The sequence below is a fragment of the Bos grunniens genome, chromosome 21 (genome assembly GCF_055505025.1).
Source record: "Bos grunniens cultivar Pamir isolate PY7600 chromosome 21, Bosgru_T2T1.0, whole genome shotgun sequence".
Taxonomy (NCBI): domain Eukaryota; kingdom Metazoa; phylum Chordata; class Mammalia; order Artiodactyla; family Bovidae; genus Bos; species Bos grunniens.
In genome coordinates, this window is record NC_141185.1 from 27,552,307 (window position 1) to 27,563,517 (window position 11,211).

Sequence of the window (11,211 nt, forward strand, 5' to 3'; positions counted from 1 at the left end):
ACTGTGACTTTAACAAAACTATCAAGCCATCTTAACCAGAAGAGTGGTCTAGGGATGATAGAGTGATTCCCAAGGAGTGCGCATCAATGTTTCCAAGTGGGCACCATCAAAATATAATGCCACTGTGGTAGCCCCTAAAACCAATCCTGTTTCATTAGTAATAGAGCAGACAGCTTCTTGTATTATATACTCAATGCCTTCTCCAAGGAATGGCAAATTAAATGTGGATCAAATTAAAAGCATCTGAGCATAAAATTAGAGTCAAAACAAGAATTTCCCATTAAAAAGTGCTATTCAGCCTTGTGTGATATTTTTGAAGACTCCTTTTCCCTGCCAGGCTCTGATCCTCCTGCCAGGTTCCCCAGAATTGTATACAAATAGAGTCTGCTTCCCTTACTGTCCTCCTGTATCTCTTGCCAGATTTACTTGAATTCAACATATCCCTGTTTGAGGCTTGGGAGCTCATCAACAAAGGAGTGAACTTTGTCACCCGCATAGACAGTGCCATCAAGAAGCAGACAAGGTAGGAGGAGACCAGTTAAAACCTCTTACCCACAAATATCTTAGCAATCTGCCATGATGGGACAGGAAATGCAGCAAACACTCGTGATAGCCAAATGGCAACTAAATAAACTATTAAAGGTTGAAGAACTCCTCAGTGTTACCTTGCTCTTTTAAGGGTACACCTTTCAGAATAAAGTAATTTTCTCTGAAACTAAACATACAAATAAGTGGGATTTTATTTAATTACTTAATTTTTCTATGCACAGAGTCAGAATTTGAGTAGAGTTTAACCTTTTGAGATTAGATCACGACTAAATACAAGATAGTCTTTGTCTTTAGCTCAATAATAGCACTGTCCTAAGCAATGTATTGAAGCATGGTTTACAGCAAAGATGATAACAAAAGATTTAGGTTTGTCACAGAAATAAGCCCGTAAGTGAGAGGTGACTGGTTTGTAACTTTTGTGCATGAATGATCCATTGATTACAGTAAACACACCTGTTAGTCTGTCAAAGACCAGAAGCATTATGACACGACAGCTTTGTTTTTTTTTTTTAAAGCAGGCCTCTCATGACAAAAACAAAAGGGAATTTTATTTGGTTATCGTATGAAGAACTTCTGTACTCTTTGTGGAAGAAATTGGAGAGATTAAGTGAGAAGGTTAAAAATAATTTATATATTTATATAATAATAATTTATATATAGGGAAACATGAATGTTTCAGTATGTGAGAGTTGGTGAGTAGAAAGAATGGAGAAAAGGAAACAGAGACAGAGAGAAGCTGTGGGATTAAAAAACTTGGGTTCACTAAATACAACAGGGAACTAAAAAGCAATCCAAGGCCTTGTTATATAGACTTTGTGTCACTTTATAGAAAAGTAGAAAAAATTTTGAGTATTTAAAACCCTTTTTACTTCCTAGGTCAGGAGAACTCTTGGGAACATCCTGGAAACAAAACCCCTTGGGCAGTATTTACAGAGAGATCAAGTGAATGTCTAGTTTCTTTGCTCCAAGGTCACCAGATAAAACTCAGCCAGGTTAGAAATTACTGACAGCTTTCCTCTGTGATGTTGGCTTGGAAGTACTTGATAGGAGGAAGAAATGACCTTCACAGAGAAAGCCATTTCTCTGGACATATTTGACAGGCTTTGGAGGGCAGTAACTTCCCATTCATACCACCATGCATGTTTGCTAAGTCGCTTCAGTCATGTCTGACTCTGTAACCCCATGGACTTTGGTCTGCCAGGCTCCTCTGTCCATGGGATTTTCCAGGCAAGACTACTGGAGTGGGTTGCCATGCCCTACTCCAGGGTATCTACCCAACCCAGGGATCAAACCCATGTCTCTTATGTCTCCTGCATTGGCAGGCAGGTTCTTTACCATTAGCGCCACTTGGGAAGCCCTCATACCACCATATCACCTCTTCAAATTCCTGAAGTACAATCCTAACTCCATTCATAGTAAGATCTATGGATGTTGGGCTTACAATCCCTTTGTTTCCTTCTGTGACAAACAGATCACCGAACTAAACTGGACATTGAACATCAAATGATCTGTCGGAAATGGTCTGTTCAGCAAACGTCACATCCTCAAGGGTCTGCAAATGAGTAGCTTTCGTTAAGTCAAAATTTGTGCTTTCTATAGATGTGTACAGAGAGGGGAATGGCAATCCACTCCAGTATTCTTGCCTGGAGAATTCCATGGACAGAGAAGCCTGGTGGGCTACAGTTCATGGGGTCACAAAGAGTCAGACACAACTGAGTGACTAACATACATACACACACACACACACACACACACACATAGATGTGTACATATATGAGCATCTATTAATGTAGGGCTCATTAACATTTCAGTATGTGAGGTGAATATATCTATGAGAAACAGAGGAAAGAGGCAAATAACCAAAGTCAGCATTCAGTTCAGTTCAGTCGCTCAGTCGTGTCCCATTCTTTGCAACCCCATGAATCACAGCACGCCAGGCCTCCCTGTCCATCACCAATTCCCGGAGTTCGCTCAGACTCACGTCCAACTCATGTCCATTGAGTTGGTGATGTCATCCAGCCATCTCATCCTCTGTCCCCTTTTCCTCCTGCCCCCAATCTCTCCCAGCATCAGAGTCTTTTCCAATGAGTCAACTCTTCACCTGAGGTGGCCAAAGTACTGGAGTTTCAGCTTTATGAGTATATTTAAGCCTACATAGTAATCCTAACAAAAGATGAGGAAACATGCATTTTTCATTTCTACTTCAGATGACTCTGGTCTGGGCAGAAAATCAAGACTAATCACCAAGTCTATTTTACCTCGAATAGACTTAAAGGACGTCCATTTACTTAAAGGACGTGTCTCTTGCCTTTGTATTTTCCCCTGATGACACACAATTGGCAAAAGACAACACTTGTTACATTTCTTCAACAGCAAAAAATGTTTTTAAAAAAAGGGAAACCTTTTTCATGCTCATAAATCTGGAGGATAAAAAAGAAGGAGGGGAAGAAGAAATGCAGATCAAAAGTGAAAGGAAGAATGAAAAAAACTGAAGAAAAAGAAAAGAGAGGAGGGAGGCAGGCAGGACACACCTTTTTAAACATAATATCCATCCTTGTAGATGAGTTTCACCATTGGTTCCTACTTTCTCCCTTCAGAGTTAGAATATTTGAAATATTCATTAGGGTGACATTGGTAAGACAGTTCTTTTCTAGATATCCAGAGCATTAATCTTCCTTATTCTATGTTTTTAAGAGTTATACTCAAATGTACACATTGGTTCTAGTTGTACTAGTAAGTCTCAACTTATCCTCTTTTATATTGTCATAAAAAGGGCTTCACTGTTGACTCAGATCATAAAGAATCTGCCTGCAATGCAGGAGACTGGGTTTGTTCCCTGGGTTGGAAATATCCCCTGGAGAAGAGAATGGCAACCCACTCCAGTATTCTTGTCTGAGAAATCCCAAGGATAGTAGAATCTGGTGGGCTACAGTCCTCAGGGTTGCAAAGAGTTAGACAGGACTGAGCAACTAACACACACACACACACACACACACACACACACACACACACAGTTATAAAAACTTTATCTTAGTGAAAAAATTCTAATGCTATGTGAACTTTAATTGTATTGCCAATTTCCTTGTCATATCGTATTCCCATGGCACAGAATTAACACTGATATACTTTAACTACGCTTCATGTATAAATTTATACACAGAGAGGCATATGAAATTTTTAACGGGATTTACCTGAGTAATGCTAATAGGGAGCCACACATGTAAATCCTTGAGCATCAAAATGAAAATATATCTCTACATATTCTCAAATAAGGTTTCTTGGGGGTTCATTTAATGTTTGTGGGGAATTCATTTATATGTGTAACCAAATCTCATCATGTGAAGGTCACAGTATTTGGAGTATTTCCTAAATGCTTCTTCCTATGGTGAATGAATAGAATAGACTATGTTCAAATTTGCTGCTTTCCTCAAAGCCCACTGAAAAATGAGATGCCTAATATTTTAAGGATAGTTTCCCTCTATTTAAAAAAAATAAATCAACTTTGTGAAAGAAAAAATGTATAGCTGCCAAGTATATATAAGTTCAAAAGTTTTTCTATTGCCTGAAATAGAGATGCAAGAAATTACATTAAAGTTTTAAACAGAAACAGAAGTTTTCAGTCAATGCAGATAAAAATCTATTAGAGATAAAATTGTTTTGACAAAAACTGTGTAAATACAATGCCACTGGCTGCAAGCCTATTATTGAATGCAAGTGGAAAATAAGAATAGCACTCCTGAAGGGGCAATGCTAAAGTGACACAAAATAAACAGAGCCATTTCAGTATAATTTTTCACATTAATTACGTTCTCTTATCGTAGATGTATAACTAGCCAAGTATAACAATAATAACAAGATAGCACCAAAGTTATTTTGCAAACAGGAAGAGGCAAATAAAATAATACTGATATGCTAGTTATTAGATTACCAGCCTTTTATCTTGTGGAATAGCTTCCCTGAACAAAAAGACTATATTAATCATTTCTGTTCCTTTCAGTAAATGATATTGCATTTCTGGAAAAATAGTGTTAACAGTCTTTCTCCTTAAAAATACCTTCATTTATTTGCTGATTTGCCATCTTCAAATCTCCAACTACTAAGAACATTTCCAAAAACAATTTTCAGTATTAAGAACATTGGCTTTATTTTCTCTCTTGCCAGGTTAAAATATAATGCCCTAAAAGCACAAGTGTTCCCTGCTTTCTTTAATGGACCTCTTGCAACCTCTTATTTACAATTTTATCAAGTATGTACCTATAGATTATACCATTTTTAGTCTCCTCAAATAAATTTCCCTTTATTCAAGTTCTAATTGTAGCTCTCCATTATTTCTTACAGACTGAAATTTATGAACCACCCTGAATTTAACCAGTCTCCATCAGGAGTCTTTGAGGTTTGTCCTCTGGAGGCCATATTTTTTGTCCATTAATCTTAGAATAACCCCAAAGTTCAAGTCCAACAGGCTTAGTTAACGTAAGTCCTTTAGTTTTTCACCTAGAAGACAGAAGTTCTCTTTCTCTTTTCCTGAACATCCTAGAGCTCAGATTTTCTTTATTGTAGGGTATATTATTGTACCTTCCACTCCTTCCATTTATATAATTTGCATTCTTCTCTTGCACTCAGATCTACCCTTCTGTACACGGAGCATGCCAGACTTAATCGAATGCACACCTGATTACTCATTACCATCACAGAGAGGAGATGGGCATATTTTTCTTTATTAGTCTCAAAATATTATTCTTAGTGAAGGACAAATTCAAAAGAACCTCCCAGGCAGTAGAAGAGCAGTAATTTATTTCTTCTGCACCCTCACTAAAAATGGTTATCTGCAGCATGCCTTAAAAGAAATCTCTGGGTCTTAAAAGAGTCTCCGGGTAGAATATCAGTGGCAATACTTTATGGCAACACACCATCAAAAGGTCACAAAGGGAAAATGGCAGCAGCTAGTGACTGCTTGTTATTTCACCTCTTCGGGTTTTTGTTTGTACGTTTCAGGTTGTTTCTACATTTTCACGTGCACACTTTTGTTTCAACAATTTTTGGTTTGTATATGTCTGTAACAAAGAGTCCATGACATTACTCCATAGATTCTCTGAGGTAGTATTTCTGTGTTGTTTCTAAACCACATTCTTGGAAGCTTAGCATTCATGTTTCAGAACTCTGATCTCTTTGGGGAATGATAGGATATTAGAATACACCACTAGATGTGTTTAAGACTCTGAATCAATCGGAGGTTATCTGTGAGGGCTAATGTGAGCACAGGTAAGAGAGAGTTGGCCTCTATTCACAATGTGAAGCATACTGAATAACTCATTTATAAGGACTGATTAGAACAGATGTTTATATTTGCATTTTATTTATGCAGACATTTATAAATTGTTACAAAAGAAAATTATTTTATCTCCCTAGATTAGATATGAGGATAATATAGAAGAAATGTTGAGGAGAAAACTGGACGATCATAGACCCCAAAAATAAATAAGAGGGCTCACTCCTCCCTAAGCCTAAATCAAAGCTCTGGAGTGATTTTAAAATGTTTTTTTTAAAAATGATTTAATATAGTGAGTTGAGATACATTACATTAGATATAATTAGACCTAGACAGGAAAGGTGGTTCTGAGGAGCTAATGAAATATCATTAAGGTTGAATATAAGATTGTTGATTAGGATAAAGCTAATCCTGATTAGGATAAACAAGATAGGAGCTAGAGATCTTATTTTTTCTCTTATTTATATATTTATTTTGAGTAAAGAAGATGTATGCTATCTTGTCTTTACTGGAAAGAAAAAATAAAGACTATTACTGTCTTTACATTTCATTAAAATATTCTATCATGACAATTGTCTTCTCTACTTTATTCTTAGAAAAGACATTTGCCTTTCATGTATTAAGGAAATGATCCTATAAATCCTATAAGTGATATGAATAAAATTAAATTTACTTGCTGTATATTTTGCCTTCACAGTAAAGAACTACAAGGCCCTGAGCAGTCTCCCTGCTCCTTCCCTCCTAAAACCACATCCCTCACGCCCGCCACCATGGCCCTCCTTGTTCTCTCCAGCCACTATGCGGCACAGTCACCACTACTCTCTCAGCAAGAATCAGTCTCTCATTCCTCCCACGTTTACCTATTTAGTATCGAATCATTATTTAGATCCCCTCTCCATTTTGCTTTCTTGGTGAACACTTGTCCAGCCTCCCTGACTAGATCAAGCCAACTGCAATTTCTCCTAACACTCTGGACTTCTCTGCAGCGTTGTTTCACAGATGCAATTTCTTCTTTATCTGTGCAAATATTTGATTACATCCCATCTTCTTCAAGCCTCAGGAGGGGACAAATCCTATCTGGTTTGGCTCACTAGCATTTCCCCCAAAACTTATTAGTGTGATTCCTAGCATGTGGAAGGCACTCAGTGAACATCTGACAAGTAAATTAATGAATGATTTTCACTTTTTACTGGGATGATTGTTGTTTTATAGACACAACTAATTACCGGTTCTACTCTTGAGATAAGTGAAGATGGATGCAGCATCCTCTCTGTAAAAATTTGATATATAGCTGAAATCTTTTTCTCCAACAGTAAATATCTCTGTTCTTCTATGAACACAAAAATAATCAGCCACAAGTCATAAGATCATGTACACTCATGCAAAAACAACTTAGATACTTCTGGATCACTTACAGTTCCTTTAATCATCTTCAGGGCTTACTGGTAAGCATCAGTGGATCATAACATTAATTTATTTTGAACCATTCAATAGAAATAGCATTTAAATATTACATATTGCATGTACATCAGTTACTCATGCTGATGGCAAAGAATTAAAGTAAATCATACATATATAAAACCATCTAGGCTTTGAAATTCAGAGAGTGTTACTGCTATATCAGGGCCAAAATTCCCACTGAGGCCTGTAAATTTCTAAGTATTTCACATTCTTTATTGCTCCTTTCTCTATACTTCCATAAGACATCATGTACTATCTCATTTTGGTCCATATTTTTGCTGGTATTATAGTCATGACTGTGTATATTTAGTCTTTTTCCTTACCTATAATAGCCTTAGGAGTAGAAATCAAATTCTGTTCATTGTATACCACCTCCAACACTTTACCCAACCAACCACCATGCACAGTGCTTTGGTAGTTAAAACATAATACATATGTTTTAAATAGAAGCAGGGAGAAAAAAACTAAAGAAAGGAAGAGAAAGAGAAGAGGAAACAGAGGGGGAGAGAGGAGATGGATAAAAAAAGTGGCCTTTCCATTGATGATACCATTTTGCTTGGATCAGGTTACTAGATAATATCAACTATTTGCAGCAGTTATCAGAGAAGGCAATGGCACCCCCTCCAGTACTCTTGCCTGGAAAATCCCATGGGCGGAGGAGCCTGGTAGGCTGCAGTCCATGGGGTCGCTAAGAGTCGGACATGACTGAGCGACTTCACTTTCACTTTTCACTTTCATGCATTGGAGAAGGACATGGCAACCCATTCCAGTGTTCTTGCCTGGAGAATCCCAGGGACGGGGGAGCCTGGTGGGCTGCTGTCTATGGGGTCGCACAGAGTCAGACACGACTGAAGCGACTTAGCAGCAGCAGCAGCAGCAGCAGCAGTTATTTCCCAAAAACTCAACAATGGTTAAGGTTTCATCACAATATGCCATCATCTATGATTAGATTTTCATTCCTTCTCACTATCTCTCTCCCTCAATTACCTGGCTAAAACATTAATACATGGTTAAATAGTCAACATGCTGAATGCAGAAGAGAAAAGGAAACAAAGCAGAGGCATAGAGATGAACACACGGTCTATTAGGCCACGGGCAGCTGCCCGCCTCCAGCGCTGCTGCCTTTGTCAGGACAGAAGTCTGGGACAAGTGGATCCTGCCACGCTTCTCATCCTTGCCATTCTTCCTTCAAAAGAGAAAATCCTTTGCTATCTTTTCATTTACTCTTACCCTGCTCTGCTCCCATCTCATTTTCCTCTTGACTTTCCCACCAGCCTTTTCCTCAGAAGTAGGGGCTGCTCGATTTCCCCTTTCCACTAACCATGACGTGCACAAGAGAGTCTTCATGTCCCCACAGCCCTTCCCAGACTTCTGCTCCTTTACTCTAATTTAAAAACATCCCTGGGACTCATCCTGACTCTCTCTGTGTGGCTCATTACTCTTGGATTTTTCCCACTCTATGATTGAGGACTGTGGCACCAGGCTCAGGATCTAACTCTCCACCATCCCCAACTGCTTTGGTCAATTTCAACTTATGTAAAAGTAACTTTCCATAGGCCAGTTCCTTGGCTTTTTTGATTCTAATAAACAGCAGTCCACTCCCATAACCATATTCTGCCTGTATCTAGGATGTGAATGTAAACACCCATAACTTTGATCACTTTGCTGTAGACCACTCTCTGACCACAATCTCTTTGATTCTCCCAGTGCTTTCTCTCTCCTTTCCCATCCCCACTCACCCTCAACTGTTAATGCATTTACTCTTTCCAGACATGTCTTGAATAATTCTAATCCCTGACCATATATCAGCTCTCTTTCAGCTTCCTGGTTTTTTCCAACATAATCTCAGGGTTTATTATTCCAATCATCCCCTTGCCACTGTTTTCCGACTCAACTCAATTGGGCATATTTGTACATATCTTACATATGCACATAACACAACAAAAGAAATCTTTATATAACATCTCCCTCTGGCTATAATCTTATTTTTTTTTATACCTGCCCCAACATCTTATTAGAATACATTTTCACCTCGGATTTGTTCTTGAATCCAGTGTAATCTGGTTTCTGTCCTTCAGAATCTGTCCCTCCTTCACAACTATCTATCTCAGAATACACTGCTGTTCACCCAGTGCCTCCTCAAAGCCAGCAACTGCTTATGTTCTCCCTTCCCTCCCATTGGTTACCAAATCATGGTGTCATAAGCTAAAATGCACTGAACTTATGCTATGTATCAGGGTCTATGTTAAGTTCTTTACATTTACTCCTCTCAAGAATGCTACAGAGTACACAGTATTATCATTATTCCCATTTTACAGAGATGGAAAGTGTAACTAGAGATGACAGGCTAGGCCAACTACTTCTTCTTCCATAACAGCTTCTGGACCCATTCTTTCCGCTCCTTTCCCATGTACACTGCCTTGTTTCAGCCCATTTCGAGGTGCCCCACCTGACTACTTACCCTGGCTGCATTTTGTGTCTTCCATCCATGCTCTCTACTGCTGTCAAAGACTCCTCTAAATTTTGCAGCTAATTACATCACCCCTTGCTTTTTTCTTTTTTCAAAAATTTTTATTTTATATTGGAGTATAGTTGATTAACAATGCTATTTTGATTTCAGGTGTACAGCAAAGTGATTCAAAGTTATACATATACATGTATCTATTCTTTTTCAAATCCTTTCCCCATTTAGGTTATTGTAAAGGGTTGAGCAGAATTCCTATGCTATACAGGAGGTTTGTGGTTATCTAGTAATATTTTAAATATAACAATGTATTTCCTTGCTTAAATACCTCCATAGCTGCCCCTTAATGGTCAGACTAAAGCTCAGTGGGCACACTTATCACACAGGTCTGCTCACAGTCTGCCCCTTGCTGGCCTCCCTGGTGCTCTACTCATGCCCCTCCCTCCTCCTTCCACACTCAAGTGGAATTACTTATTGTTCCCCAACACTGTCATGCTGTGTTCACTCCCGGAAGTGCACTTTCATCAGATTAATATTTATTCATTCTTTAAAATTCAGTTCCAGCACAGTCCACCCAGCAAGTCTTTGTGATGCCTGGTGTAGGTGCCCTTCCCCACCACTGTGACTTACCGTCCTGCTCCCACCACACAGTTATATGTCCATCCCTCGCACTCAACTATCATCACCTACAAGGTGACCAGGACTGTGATTTTCTCAACTTTGAACCACCAGGGCCACTCAGAGTGCCTATCAATATAGAGGGACTCAAATATTTACTTCTCAATCTCTTCTCTCTAATTTAACTGTCCTGATCTGAACTCAAACATCAAAGGATGTTTTTCAAAATCTGTCATACACCTAAGGAAATTTTTTTTATCATTCTCCAAGCGCAACAAATGATGTTTTGATAAATTAACACTCCTAATGAAGACAGCTTCGATGAATTTATAGTAAAACAGGCATCATTTACTTGATGGGTAAGTCATTTGATTGCCAGCAATTATGTTATGTGTATGTAGATATTTCAGCACATGTACCATTTACTACATTTCAAAGTCTGTTATTTTTAAAGGTATATAGATTTTTGGTTTAAAATGTCTAACAACTACTGGGACACCTTTATTTTAAGTACTTTTAAAAATAAGTGCAAAGTCCCTACAAACACTAGTCTATATGTGTATAACCGAGCTAGAAAACCACTCAGTCAGTTCAGTCGCTCAGTCATGTCCAACTCTTTGCGACCCCACGGAGAAGACCACTATTTGCATATAAATCAGTAAGTTTAGTAGTAGATTTCAGGTGTCTTGAGAACTGACATTAAGCAAAGAATAAATTGAATAGTACCATATTGTTTTCACAAAAGCTAATAAACATGGCTTTGTAACACCCTGTTCTTTGAAGTAATCTCCTTTCCTACCATTATGTGGCTTAACATATATATTCCTACAACTTTCAAGTATGTATCCAT

The 11,211-nt window shown here is 38.3% G+C and overlaps 1 protein-coding gene across 7 annotated transcripts in view; it reads right to left on the minus strand.

Moving 5' to 3' along the window:
- The window catches only part of AKAP6 (A-kinase anchoring protein 6), a 599,671-nt gene that overhangs the window by 185,686 nt on the left and 402,774 nt on the right, over positions 1 to 11,211 (minus strand). The window lies entirely within an intron of this gene.